The sequence below is a fragment of the Vulpes vulpes genome, chromosome 13 (genome assembly GCF_048418805.1).
Source record: "Vulpes vulpes isolate BD-2025 chromosome 13, VulVul3, whole genome shotgun sequence".
NCBI lineage: Eukaryota > Metazoa > Chordata > Mammalia > Carnivora > Canidae > Vulpes > Vulpes vulpes.
Genome location: NC_132792.1, coordinates 135,260,576 through 135,276,682, shown reverse-complemented (window position 1 = coordinate 135,276,682; position 16,107 = coordinate 135,260,576). Strand labels below are relative to the sequence as shown.

The following is a 16,107-nucleotide window of genomic DNA, read 5'->3' as shown; positions in this document are numbered from 1 at the left end:
ATCTAGTCAGCTGGATCACATTGCCAAGAAAATAGTATTGACCTGAATTACAGGGATCATGCCAATAATAATTACCATTTACTGAGTATCTATGTATTTATCATACATCTGAAAAGTCTACAAGGTAGCTATTATCCTCATTTTATAGATATGAAAACAAGTTAAGTAATCTCCCCAAGGTCAGTGTTAATAAACAGCTGAGGCAAAACTCAAAACCAAGTCAAGACTCCAAAGATCCTGCTTTTCCCACTCTGGAATAACACCTCTCAAGAGAAAATGCATACAATATCTAACATCAAGTGTTATCTAACATTGAGTGCTTATTTTGTACTATGCACTTTACATTCCATCTCATTAGCCCTCCCAATATAAGGCAGAACTAATAATAATCCATTTTTTACAAATGAAGAAACAACAGAACACTAAACGACTTATCCAAGGTCACAAAACTAGTATGGCAGTCCACCCAGACAGTAATCACCACCACCACCACCACCACCACCATCACCACACACACACACACACACACACACACACACACACACACACACTTACTACCACTTATTAAGCTTATCATGTAGCAGGCACTGTGCTATATACTTTCCTTTCTCATACAATTCCTCAAAGAACAACAAAAATAAAACCCAAGATTTTTAAAAGTTCTGCAACTATTACTCCTTGGATTTTTAGTTTGCATTCTAAGGACTTTTTAAAATGCTGAGTTTAAAAGAAAAAGTAGCCTATACCCAAAAGACAGACTTAGAAAGTCAGCTCAGATAGCCCTGGTAAGACATCTCAAAGTCTTTCATATCACCTGTCTAGAGGTTGTTAGTCCAGTTTTCAATTCCTTAGAGCTGAACAGGGGAAAAGAACTGAGAGTATATATATTCTTGGTGATGTGTCAGGAATTCAAAATCTTCTGTTTTGTTACCAACATTAGTATATGCCATAGTTTTGTATTCACACCCAATAGAGTGCTTAGAATGTACTCTTTACCCCTCACATCTTTGTTTATTGAATTTCTACCATTCTTCAGATCTAAGCTCAACTGCCCTGTCTAGAACTAATTCTTCCACGTGTATAATGGTTTAAAATATGGTTCATATGGGGATGCCTGGATAGCTCAGTGGTTGAGCATCTGCTTTTGGCTCAGGATCCCTGGGGTCCTAGGATCGAGTCCTGCATCTGGGTCCGTGCCAGGAGCCTGCTCTCCCTCTGCCTGGATCTCTGCCTCTCTCCCCCTGTGTCTCTCATGAATAAATAAATAAAATCTTAAAAAAAAAAAAAGAATGAAAGAAAGAAATTCAGTTTAACCAAAGGTATTTTCTTTTAATCAGGTTACAGCTGAGATAATAGTAAAATAATGAAGTATTTCTACCATAAGTAACATTACATAGGTTATAAATACAAAATAAAAAACTGTTTCTAATTGGTATGAATAAGCCCAAATAGTAAATATATTGCCATAAACATAGTAAACACTACAAGCAATCCCTTCTTCATTCCCAAAGTTTACACTTGGAAATTTAACAATTGTAAACTAACATCCAAACACAAATTGAGAAGTTAAGGGTTTTCTTTTTGCCACTTAAATTCTCCAGCTTATCTTTGTAACACACAGCTAAATGTTACTTGTTGTATTTTCTCCCTAAAGACAAAAAATGAGGCAGAAAGTCTCTCCTACTTCTGAGCAAAGGAATTCAGTTTAAAACATAAATATTTTATATTAAAATTACCACTTTTAGACCAAATTCTACAAATGGAAAATTATTTCCAAGAAAATTAGCACAGAAACCAGAATAGTTAACTCTTCATCTGAACTTCACTTTTTTTCAATTATTAGCGAATAATTTTCTTCCCACTAGTCACAGCCCTTCTCAGCCCCTTAAAATTCTGTGACTTTGTGTGTGTCATTTAAGTAATTTGTACCTAACATGCTAAATTATTAACAGCCTTTCATAATAGTCTCAGCACACTTTAATAACACCTGATATTATGACAAACCATTAGAATATAAAAGTTTAAAATGAAAAGATGAAGCCTTTTCCAATTTTTCATAGTTTTATAAAAATATGTCAAATTTTTATAAGCCAAGAACATATTTCAATGCGTCCTATCGAGAGAATGAAGAAAATAAACAGTTGGAGAAACACGGAAATGAAACTCATACTTGACATATCTTGAAATAAAACTCAGGTATTGCAATCTGAAATAAATTCTAATCTGTTTTAGATATAGCTACCTAGTAACTATGCATTGTACTTTGGGAGAAAAACATTCTCATTATCCTTCTTGCTTCACAAAAGTACAACAGTATCCCAAATCCCAGGTCACAAGGAGATGTACTTAAACACATTGCCCTAAAAATAAGAAAAGTAGTGGACAAAGGGCAAGGCAGTGGGGATATCCGAGAGCATCACAATGGACAAACGCTGGGTTCTAAGAAAATATCTTCAATTAACTGTAGTACAAGGCCTACCTACTAACTTATAGTTCCTATTTCCTCACTTTCTGGTTTCCAACCAGTAATACATCAAAATCCCCCACAGGAACTACTAACTGTCTTTCAGCTCTGTTCGACTATGAGGTATTTTCTACCTTTCAAAGTGCAAATTTTGTATGAGTATACTTCATAATGCAGAGTAACTTCTGCAAAAAAAATTTTTTAATAAAACGTCTTAACTAGTGACAGAGAAAGAGGAAAGAAAGGAGGGAAGAAGGGAGGAAGGGGCAGGCCTCATGCAAACAACTTAGAAAACTCAGTAAAACCATGTCTTAAAAGGCTTTCCACAAGTATATTTTTAAAATCAAATCAATAAATAGTAACTGGTTCAAGCAAAGCTCCAGAATTATTTCCCCAAAGAACAATACAATTTAGTACCAGGAATCCCAGACTTTGTTATAATTTCTAGCATCAAACAAACTATATACAATTAAACCTATGCTTTAACCTTTTCATTCTATATAAAAAGGTACTATTTATCCTGCTACACATATTCAAATCTTAACAAAGTACTTTAGAATCCCCCTTAATGTATCTGAGTAAATGAATGTATACCAAGGGACCAGTCAACAAATATATACTAAACAATAATTATATGCAAAGCATTCATATATAAACTTTAAGGCAAGTCAATGCTTTTTGCTATATACTAATATAAATATAACACATCTTTTTCAAAATATTAACATGTTGGCTCAAATAAATTAAAGCTACTTCAAGTGACACTTAAGGCACTTGAGAAATAAGTATTTAATAATACACAGTTGACCATATGCTCCCTTCCCCCAGACACAGAGAATATTATTGAGATTTCACTCTGACAATAAAACCTATAGCCGGTAGTATGAGTAATATTCATATGGTCAAGTCTGTAATATAAGAGCATATCAGCATAAAAACAATGATAGCCTTCTGCTTTCAGGAAATGATTAAAGAAGCAGTATTAATTTGAAAGGATACATGTTTTCTATTAACTTAAGAATGTAATAAGTATCACATACTATGTGTTTAAAGGGGCAGCTATTATTTTTAAAGATTTAAACAAAGTCTAGTTTGTTGAGAATACTATTAACTCACAAATAACATTTATCATTTTATTGCTATTATTTACTAAATACTTACTATGAACCAAACAGTGTTGGGCATTCTAGTTATCTTTGTGTTTATAGTCACAACAATCACTGACTGAACTGCATTCCCACCTTACAAATGAAGGGATACATTCAAAAGATTTTCAGAAGATTAGATAGTTTGTTCTAGCTGATACATCCAGTTAAATATGGAGTCCAGGGGTAAAGCAACCAAATCAATATCACTTTGCAATGGTCTGTCTCCTACAATGACTGCCCATAGGACAAGCGGAGTTGGGGGGTGGGGGGAGACCAAGGTAAATGGTTTAAAACATGCCTGCCTAGTTCCCCGCCCAAAGTTATCATCTGAAGGGATTGTGGCTATGGCAGGTGTCAAGACTCACTGCATTGAAAAGAAAACAGATTCTTCTGTTCTTCTACTTCTATGTGGGGGGGTTTCACTTCTTGCTAGGAAGAGTGGAATCCTTACTACATTTTCCCATCTACCTTTACCAGTAATAAAGCACAATACTTCATTTTGTCCCACATTTGGCACCATGTTTCTGTTCTCAATTTTCTAAGAACCTGAAGAGATGCAGAAGTGATTCCACTAGGCCCTCCTGAACCTCCAACTGGCATGCGCAATACAGTTAGAGAAACCTGTGCTGTACGGGTTTGAGATCAAGCAGCTGTCATTAGTGAAACATACTTAAAACATCAAGTGAACCAGAGATAGCTATTACTTGCAAAATAAGCCAGTAACATACCTTTATGTTTAACTCTAAGGTTTCAGAGATAACCAATTTCTGAGCATGATTTACTTCAATATATGAAATTTTCAGACCATTTGATCTGACCACTTTGGAAAAAACTAAGTTAACACCACCAGCCTTTTTGTTGCTGCTCAGAAATTGGACTCTACCAATGTACCTACTCCCATGTTCTAATCCCAAGCCTTATTAGTCTGGCCCATCTTCCCTTTAATCATAAAGGAGCCTTCCTAGACCTTGACTTACTTTAATGAGCCAAATCCAATCATTTCCTGTGTACTGAATGCTTCCGACTCAGATTTTCACCATTATTCCAGAAACTTCCCTGGTTATGCCCCAAACAGCTTCTAGTATTGCTCTCTGTTCGCTGGCTGATAAAAACTAGCAGGGCAGTAAGCAAGCTGATCATGGCATACCAAGCAGTCACAAAGCCAAGTGTAAAAATCAAGGAGAAAGAACAACAGGAATGTGGGAAAAAAGGAAAAAGAATGCAATGTTCCATGATCTGATTGACTAATCTGTTTTTTCTCAAACCAGTATACATGTATCCCCAGGCATAAACTGAGACATGCTGAGGATACCACTAGGAAAATGAAGGTGAAAGCTAAATCTGGCATGTAGTGTCAGCTCTCTTCATTCATTTCAGTATTTCAAAATTAATAGAACAGCAGTGAATATTTTTTTTCTTTTCTGGTAGTAATTAAAATATTTCTATATTTATATAATCAGTATGCAAAGAAATGCAACACTCCTATGAATTCTTAAGATAAAACAGAGAATTTAAGAAATTTTCAAGCTACCCTGAAGTGTATCCTGAACTTCCAAGGGGTACTCTTACTCTCCTCTGTCTTGGGGGTTCTGTACAGGTAGTTTAAAAAGCCCTATTTTAAACAAATTTCAGAGTGTAAAATTCCAACAGTTGGATTTGTCTGGATTTACAACCTAGAAACTTTCTCCAACTCTTCCAAAAAGAGTCAATCACTGCTCTACAGTGCTTCTACAAAATTTTAAATTAATTTATATTCTTACTCTAGCATTTATCATACCACATAATTATTTACATATCTGTATCATCAATTACAACTAGTTCCAGTCAGTCAGCAAATATCCTTTATTCATCTTTGTATTTCCAGCTCCCAGGAAAGTGTCAGGTACATTAATACTGCATCTGACAATATCGTACTTATTAAATAAATAGATGGATGGATTGATGGGTTAAACTTACTCATTTCAAAGAACAAAAATTTCTCTCTAGCAAGGTCATTTCAACAAAAAGGATTTTTTAATGTTTTAGTTACATTAAGTAACCCATACAAGTATCAAATCCATATCCACTTTACAACTATAATGGGATTTGAAAAGCTAATTCACTCACCCATAGTAAAGAAACCACATTCCATAGATTTAACAATAAGGCAAAGCAAAACCTTAACTGCACACGGTTCTATATATATAGCATGCCCTTTCAAATCAGAGAATTTCTGGTCATGCAAAAACAAAACTGTGATTAAAATGGAAAACTTTTATATATCATGCCTGCCATTCTGTTTATCTTAGCACATCTTATTAAGGGCAAGAGATCTTAAGACATAACAAATCAGAATCACAGTATATTAGTTTAGTTTTTAATTACCTATGCTCTACTTCTAGTTCTATACTTCAAACCTATTTGTTTCTCCAGAGGACAAGTATCTCTTCTACTCTATGCAGACTCATGAAAACCTTAATTACTTTTGGGGGGGGAAAAAAGCACTACAATTATTAGTAATAGTGCCTATGACCTTCCTAGCTTTCCAAAGCTTTCCATAAGATGATCAGAGTTCTCAAGATAGTGTCAATGAAAAATGGATGAATAACTATTTTTAAAGGGATAAACAACACTTTCTCCTACATTCTAAAAAGGGTTTTATGTATTTTAGTATAAAATTTGCATGTTCTAATATTATCATCTCAAAAATTTAAATGTCCTATATTTTACTGAATGATGCATACTTAGATGTACACATTTCCACTTAAAAATATACTTAAGGCTACCAATAACATAACTAAGTGGTATTTTATTAATTAATGCCCCTACAATGTCTGACACATTTCATGCAATTAATAAACATTTCATTAATCAGGTCTACAAATATTCAAGCTTATTATATGCCAGACACTGCTCTAAGCACAGGCATGGTAAACCTCACAGATATGGACCTTGTCTCCATGCAGCCTTCAATTTTGTAAAGATGGCAGAAAATTTTTTAAAAAAGCATAAATACATCTTAAGTGTGGCAAGTAGAATGAAACAGAACAAGGTGATATTCATAGGGGGTGGGTATCCTACTTTAGACTGGAATGTTAAGGGATATCAAGGATGCTTCTCTGAGTCCAGGCATTTGAGATAAGATTCTCCATCCACAGATTTGGAGAAAAGATCATTCCAGGTTATGGGAACAGCATCTGAAAAGACCCTAAGTTTTAGTAATTGAAGTCAGGGGTGCCTGGCTGACTGAGTGGGTAGAGCATGCGACTCTCGATCTCAGGTTGTGAGTTCAAGCCCCATACTGGGTGGGCATAGAGATTAATTAAAAGTAAAATCTTAAAAAAAAAAAAAAAAAAAAGGAAATTGAAAAGCCAGCATAATTTGATCACAGAAAACCAAAGAAAGATTTCTTAGAAACTGCCAAAGGGATAGATGATGTAGATTTGTAGCACATGTTAAAGATGTACGGTTTTATTCTAAGTGCATTAAAAAAACCTAAAATAACAGTTTTAGGTTTAAAATTAGTATAAATTAATAAAATTAATATAAATAAAATAAAACAAACCATTATAGATGAGGTGTGTGCAAGAAAAACTAAGATACAGAATGCCAGAAGGCCTCAGTCCTACATCAAAAGCTTGGAAAGGTACATACAGATTTCAAGTTAACATGTTTAAGGTACATACATGTTGGGTTTTTCACGATTCCCTGCTTTAATCAATTTTTAATTAACCTATCATCTGCCAGATATGATCATTCTCTCTTCCCTTTCCCTTTATATGTACATACTAGAACAGTAAAATGGTCAGATAAAATGGAGAATAAAAGTACATCATAACAACAAATTGTAAAATCAGCCTCTGAATAACTGAGCTGACTAGTTCTTTTACAGGCTGGGATGAAATGGGAACAGGGGTCTGTGCGGAAGATACAGACATTCTGAACTATTTAAATTTTCATCATGTGCATTATTTTTAAATCAAAACACTCACTATAATTATATTTCTCACTAGAAAGCAATTTAAAACTATATAACTGCTTACCAAAATATTATCAAATCTCTCAGAAATTAATCCCACTTCATTTTTCATCAAAATGAAAAAGGATTAGCTTTTATTTTGTGAGATTAGCAATCTTTGTGGGGCACCTGGGTGGCTCAGTCGGTTGAGCAGCCAACTTTTCATTTCAACTCAGGTCATGATCTCAGGATCGTGGAATGAAGCCCCAAGTCATGCCCTGAGCTAAGCAGAGTCTGCTTGACATCCTCTCCCTCTCCTTTGTCCCTCCCCTTGCTTGTTCTCAATCAATTCTTCACCCCTGCATCTTCATCTTCTACCTGAAACTCAAGTATGCTGAGAATTTCCGTGGAAGTTTCTAACTTAACAATAGTCTAATTGATAAACATCTTCCACTGTTCATTAAATCATCTTCCATCTCTACCAAGTGAGTTCGAACATTAGTGTTCAAAAATGGCTAGAAGTCAACATTTAAATATCATTTTTTAAATTATTTTAAACCAAATTTTAAAGTGTACATAATAATCCAGTGATTCATCCAGAGAAAACTGCCCCATATAAAGATCCAATAGTATGTGAAAATATAATTACAAAGGCACACATATTAACACTGTATTCAAGTGGAGGAAGGAAAGGGGGGAAGCAATATAAACATCTAACAATAAGGAAACAGTTCAGTTTCGTGGTATGATACCACAAAATTGTCACAGAAAGATATTCAAAATATAAGCTCGTATCTTTTTTTTATGTGTATGTTTATCAAAGTATGGGAAAAAATGTATTACAATATACCACCCAAGACTTTAAAATAAAAGCAGAAAACTTCAAGAAATAATTATTTGAAGATATAATCTTAAATTTCTTGAAATAGAAACATCATTTTAAGTAAAAGCTAAAAGAAATAAAATTTAAAATTACCCTCCAAAGTACTTTATTTCTGTCATTATCAAAGCAAGGTGCATACAATTTTCTCCATCTCAAGTGGGATATTTACTAAATAGTCCTTAACCAGTAGACTCTGAAGTTAGATTTAAAAAGATCGCAAGGCAACTCCAGATCTCTCCACATTTTGCAGACCCTAGCATCAAACACAGAAGGAAGGCAGAGAGCACTAACAGATTCCTCCTCTTTAAAATCACATTTCAATGGAGTCTATGAGCCCTAAGAGGTCCTCTAATTTTGAACATAGGTGTACTTGACTAATGGAACCTAGGGATATATCCATGTCCTAGATGAAAAAGGGGCTGGAAATAAAGCATCTAACATTTTTAGCTTTTAGTAAAAAGGTGGCTCTGACTCATAAATTGAGGGAATATGTCAAATACAAGAAAGGAGTTCAAATGCTGAAAAGAAAAAAAAATGACAGATGTTCATTATGCATAACACCAATGGTACCATTCAGACAACCCACATTACCTTAAATACATTTATCAAGACTATAGAGTAGGGGAGCCTCGCTGGCTCAGTCGATGGAGGGTGCAATTCCTGATCTCAGGGTTCAAGCTCCATATCGGGCATGGAGCCTACTTTAAAAAAGAAAAAAATTATATGATATCTAGAGTCAAAATATTATACCACAAATAACTCATTGGTAATAAGGTAAAAAAACGCACTTTATACAAAACTAGATTCTGTCACTACTTTATCCAGTAATCAATCTCATCACTAAAACTACAATAATCAGACATGTGCCTCTAGATATCATACATTGGGATCCCTGGGTGGCGCAGCGGTTTGGCGCCTGCCTTTGGCCCAGGGCTCGATCCTCGAGACCCAGGATCGAATCCCACGTCAGGCTCCTGGTGCATGGAGCCTGCTTCTCCCTCTGCCTGTGTCTCTGCCTCTCTCTCTCTCTCTCTCTCTCTCTCTCTCTGTGTGACTATCATAAATAAATAAAAAAAAAAATTAAAAAAAAATAGATATCATACATTATTATCTACACAGCAGCAACTATAAATACTGGTGTCCAAAAGATTTTAATTTAAACAAACCTTCAAATCTAGCTTTTAGCTTTAGGAAATACAAAAAAGAAAAAGAAAAAGAAAAAGAAAAAGAAAAAGAAAAAGAAAAAGAAAAAGAAAAAGAAAAAGAAAAAGAAAAAGAAAAAGAAAAAGAAAAAGAAAAAGAAAAAGAAAAAGAAAAAGAAAAAGAAAAAGAAAAAGAAAACAATGAAATAAGCCAGAAAAATTCAAACTGTGGAACATTTTACAGGACAACTGGCTAGGTGTCTGAACAGTCATGAGAAGCAAAAGGAAAAAGTGGGAAGATGTGTTACTAACTGCAACTGTATAATTCTTGATTTGAACAAACAAGCAATAAAAGACACTGCAGGATGAACTGCAACAGCCCCCTCCCCCTGTATTCATATCTTCAAGCCCTAACCTCTGATACCTCAGAATGTGACTGTATTTGGAGATAGGGCCTTCAAAGGGGTGATTAAGTTAAATTGAGGCCATCAGGGTGGGCACTAATCCAATCCGACTGGAGTCTTTAAAGGAAGACAGAGACCCCAGGGATGTATACACAGATGAAAGACCATGGGAGGACACAGAGAGAAGGTGGCCATCGATAAGACAAGGAAAGAGTTCTCAGGAGAAATAAAATCTGTCAACACCCTGACCTTGGACTTCCCAGTTGCTAGAACTGTGAGAAAATAAATTTCGGTTGTTGAAGCCATGCAGTCTGTTATGTAGTTATAGCAGCCCTAGTAAACTAATACAGACATTTCAGGTACAAGTAGAAAAACTTTGATATGGGCTAGGTTTTTCACAATACTAAGAAACTGTTAGGTGTGATAATATGAGAATGTGATTATGGTTATATAAGAAAATGTTCTTATTTTTTAAAGATGCATTTACATGTTTACAGATAGGAGTGCATGGGTGGCTAAGTCAGCGAGGCACCCAACTCTTGATTTCAGCTCAGGTCATGATCTCAGGGGTGTGAGATCAAGCCCTGTGTCAGGCTCTGTGCTGGGCATGGAGCCTGCTTAAGATTCTTTCTCTCCTCTGCCCCACCCACCTCCAAATAATTAAATAAATAAATATTTAGGGGTAAGATAAATCAATTTCTATAATTTGCAGTGCTATACCAGAAGAAGAGATGAAGATGACAAACATAAAAACTGCTAAATGTTGATGGTTATGTGGATATTAAGTAAGCTACTTACTCTTCCTCATAAATTTGAAATTTTCCATAATGAAAAGTTAAAAACATATCTATATGAAACTGATTTAAAGAGAATTGAGACGCACCTGGGTGGCTCAACCAGTTAAGCGTCTGCCTTCAGTTCAGGTCATGCTCCAGAGGCCTGGGATCCAGCCTCATGTCAGGCTCCCTGCTCATCAGGGAGTCTGTTTCTCCCTCTCCCTCTTCTGATCCCCCACTGGTGCTCTCTCACTCACTCTCTCAGATAAATAAAATCTTTTTAAAAAAATGTAAAGAGAATCATTGTACAATAGAACAAAGATTCCCAAAATGAATGCCTACAATTAAAAGATTGTAATAAGGAACAAAAGGAATACAAAAATACACAAAATGATAATTATACCTTCAACAAATATTTACTGAGTGCATGCTATGTACCAAGTACATACAGAGGTGAACAAAAGAGACATGATTCTGACTAATGAGGTTTGTAATCTAATAGAGGAAAGATGTAGTAAAGCAAAATAAACAGAAATAAATACAAACAGGGGATCCCTGGGTGGCGCAGCGGTTTAGCGCCTGCCTTTGGCCCAGGGCACGATCCTGGAGACCCGGGATTGAATCCCACGTCGGGCTCCCGGTGCATGGAGCCGGCTTCTCTCTCTGCCTATGTCTCTCTGCCTCTCTCTCTCTGTGTGTGTGTGACTATCATAAATAAATAAAAATTTAAAAAATATATTTTTAAAAAGAAATAAATACAAACAGAAGAAAAAATACATAAATATGTTAAGTTTTTAGAAACAATTTCTTTTTTAATAATTTTCTCTTCCATCTCTAAAAGAGAGTTCCTTACAATTCTAATCTGGGCCTCTTCTAGTCTACTTAGTCTCAATTAGCACGCTTCAAACCCAAACATCTCTCAAGTTTATAACCATATGTCAAATTGCCTACAGACACTTACAATATTCATTTTCTAGACATCAAATCTTAAACTAGTATTTTCTTTCCCCCAAACTATATTCTTCCTTTAATCCCTCTTGATAAAGAGACCCAAGAATTCCTTCTCTCACCCCTAAACCTAATATATCACAAAGTCCTATTGATTTTACCTCATAAGAACTTCTTAAATCTGTTTATTCCTCTCCAATTTCATTACTTCCACCCTAGTTCCCTTACCTGGCTTATTGTAATAGTTTTGTAACTTGCCCTCCTGACTCCAGCCTAACTTGTCTCCAAATTCATTCTACCTAAGGTAAAATGGTAACATCCAATATTACCATATTTTTGTTCAATAATAAGATTTTTAAATTATTCTTGCCAAATATTGAAGTATATTTCCTTCAAGTATCACCCAAAAGCTAGTCCTGAAATAAAACTAACTTGTAAGAGTAGTTCTCCCAGCTAACTAATCCTAGTTAAAAAAAAAAAAAAAGTTACCTGAATTAAAAATAATACTTAGAATTATTTGGGAAGCACAGCGTCCCAACATTTCTCCATAACATTCAACTATCACCAAAATATGTTACAATTAGGGTTGTCAGATAAAATACAGGACACACAATTTAAATTTCAGATGAACAATAGTTTTTAGTATAAATGTGTCCCAAACATCATGTGTATTTTTACTTACTAAATCTGGCAACCCTAGTTATACTAACAAAATTATCACAGCTAGCAAAACCTGACTTTATTTATACCTTTTTCATTATAGAAGTTACTTAAATTTAGAAAAAAAAAAATCCACAATCCTATCACGCTAGCACAATTAGCATTTTAGTGCATTCTTCTTTTTCTTACATACTTTAAATGTTATATTCACCCTTCCTTAAATGTATAAGCATTTCCTTTCGCTAGTACATACACCTGTGTATCATTTCCTTTTTTTTTTTTTTTTAAGAATTATTTATTTATTTATTCATGAGAGACACAGAGAGAGAGAGAGGCAGAGACATAGGCAGAGGGAGAAGCAGGCTCCATGCAAGGAGCCCAATGTGGGACTCATCCTGGGACTCCAGGATCATGCCCTGGGCTAAAGGCAGGTGCTAAATCCCTGAGCCACCCAGGCATCCCTCTGTAGTTATTTCTTTAGAATATTCTCAGAAATGAACTTACTAAATTGAAAGTTTAGTAAAAGGTTAAAACAAAACAAAAGGTTATGAGAAGTTTAACAACTCTAAATACATACTGCCAAATTACAAACTACTAGCAATATTTGATATGCCCGCTTTACTAAAATCTAACCAGCCTTATGTTATTAATATTTTCAAAAAAAAACTGAAATAGGTATAAAATAGTATTTCATTTTCCTCTAATATGCCTTTCTTTGGTTACTGGTAAGATCTAACATTCTTCTACTACTTATATTTCCTCTGCTATCAACAATCTGCTCATTTCCTTTACCTATTTTAAAAATGTTGGTCTTTACAATAATAAAGCTTTTCCAAGTGAAAAATGAAAGTGCCGTCTAAAATTCTAATCACATGGACCAAATGAAAAGCTATAGTTTATTTCTTCAATCCTCATCATCTTCCAGAAATTATATTTTTATATACTCTCATTTTATATACATATATTATCTCAAGTTTCATTTAAATAACTCATTGTTAAAAATAACTAAGAAGTTGACTCAAATTTCCTGTTATTTAAATACCATTTCAGTTCAACCTAGTACTTGGATATGTCAAAGAAATTTATTTTGATTAATTTGATTATGGAAACAGAAATCATGTTGTTGATCTACTGTCTTTAATAATCCAGATACAACAAGAAACCTGATTCTGCAATCAGTTGATTCTCTAATGCTGTCGGTAATCTTGCAAATATAAATATGCACCACTGACTTCAACAGAAGACAGAGGAAGAAAGTAATTAAGGAAGTCAGCATAAATTCATCAATGCCATTAGAACAGAACTCAAAGCTCACAACAAGCTAACAGCAGGCCTTTAAATGGCAAGGATTTTTGAGATAACCTAATTAAATCTCTTTCCTCTCCATTACCCCACCCATTTTGCAAAGGAAGAAACCAAGGCAAAATGAAGTGAAATAACTTTCAATAAAGTCTTAAAGCTAGTTAGGCCAAGAATATCTGCTTCATTCTGCAATCAACAAAATTTTATTGAGTGCTTTATTCAAAGCTCTAGAGATACCAAAAGTGGGGGAAAAAAAGAGGGGGGCGTCTGGGTGGCTCAGACAGCTGAGCAGCCAAGACTTGATTTTGGCTCAGGTCCTGATCTCAGGGTTTTAAGACTGAAGTCTACATTGAGTTCTGCCCTCAGTATGGAATCTACTTCAGGATTCTCTCTCTGCCTCCCCCCACCACCTATCGCCACCCCCCCCCCCCCCATCGCCCAAAATAAATATATCTTTTTTTGAAAAAACAGTGAAGTCCTTGCCCTCAAAAAGCTTACAGGCTACTATGGGATGCTTAGAAAGGAGTAAATAAGGAAAGAAAGACGGACGGACGGAAGGAAGGAAGGAAGGAAATTTCTATGACAGAGATAAGTATTTTGAATTCAATTACATAGAGCAATGTGGCAAAACAAGACTAGATTAGGGGACCACTTTAGATTGAGTGGTTTGGGAAAGGCTTAGAGAAAATGAAAAAAGAGCTGAAATCTGAATGACAAGAAGACAGGAACAGGACTGATTAGAGATACTCATCCAAGTATTCGTCAAGGTACAGCAAGGGTAAAGGGCAAGGGAAGGAGGATTAACAATGCTTTTATTTTTTAAAATCAAAACATACCATTTAAGTATAAAAGACATTACAAAAAAATTTAATAATAAATATGGCACAAACTTTATTTTTTCCAAGAGATACACATATCAAGATAAAATACTATCACAGGAAAATATCGAAATCATGATGATTTGTGAGTCCCCAAAAACTTACCTATTAATAGCTGATTGTTTAAAATAATAATAATAAGGAAGAAACAACTGACAATTTTAAATAAAAGCTGTTAAAATGAAAAAAAGCCTTTTGTTGACTGGAAGCCTTATTGATGATATAATCAATCAAATTAACACATACATGAAATATGTATTATATACTGTATTCGTACAATAAAGCAAGCTAGAGAAAACAAAATGTTATTAAGAAAATCATAAGAGAAAATACACTTACTGTACCATACTGTATTTATCCCCCCAAAAAATTTACAGATAAATGGACCTGTGCAGCTCAAAACCACATTGTTCAACACTCTACCGTATTCCATATTAAAAAAAAAATTCTAATATAAATACTTTAATGCCTTCATAAATGTTCTACATAGACCATGTACTTAACTTTTTCTTGGTAAAAGAGAATCTGACAAATTTTCATTATTAGTAATATAACTGCTACCTTAAAGCTAATTAGGTTATGTAAGGCTGTTTTCCTTATGTTGTCTCTAGTTTTTAGATCTGGGGTTTTTTTTATATATAGTTTTTCCTATTCTTCACTGCTATCATCTCAGCAATCTCACTGTCCTGTTACCAGTATGTATGTTTATGACAGCATCTTGCCTCTTCTAAATCATTCCTAATTCGCTATCTTAGAAACCACAAGCATCATATTTAAAATAAAAATAAGTTATCAATGAGAGCTAAAAAGCTTTATTTATAAAGAATTACTTATAAAAAATGACATCTACTTTGGGGATTTTACCATGATTCTGAGAGATGAGGAGCTGCTTACACTGGGTCTACATATAAGAGTTACAATTTTAGATTATCATTCCTCTAGTTAAAATGTCTCTGTTGCCTTCTTTCAACTCAACTCCGATATTTTAGGCAGCCTTACCTGAAGCCCCAGACCAGGTCACGTAACCCTCTAACGCTTTCCTATAAAACACATTCTATCCTGCCCCATCCTTGTTAAACTCTACTGTATTTATGTTTCTCCAATATGACTGTCAGCTCCTTAAGAGTCCCTTACTTGTGCTTTTTGAGCACAGAACCCATACTCTGCCTTATAAATGCTTGCTAAATAAAGCAATGTCAGAGAATGAAACTGAATTTATAGCAATAAAGTCATAACACTCCTTCCAATTAAAAACAACCTTTCGGGATCCCTGGGTGGCGCAGTGGTTTAGCGCCTGCCTTTGGCCCAGGGCACGATCCTGGAGACCCAGGATCGAATCCCACGTCAGGCTCCTGGTGCAAGGAGCCTGCTTCTCTCTCTGCCTATGTCTCTGCCTCTGTGTGTGTGTGTGTGACTATCATAAATAAAAATAAAAAATAAATAAAATAAATAAATAAAAATAACAACCTTTCATAGCCATAATGATATCAACTTTCTTCTGCAAATATACACTCAGGACATCTAAATTTAAGGGACAATCATATGAAAACTATTAAGTACAAGCA

General features: G+C 34.7%; 1 protein-coding gene across 5 annotated transcripts in view; it reads right to left on the bottom strand.

Moving 5' to 3' along the window:
* RABGAP1L (RAB GTPase activating protein 1 like) overlaps window positions 1-16,107 on the bottom strand; it is a 724,498-nt gene that overhangs the window by 697,178 nt on the left and 11,213 nt on the right. The window lies entirely within an intron of this gene.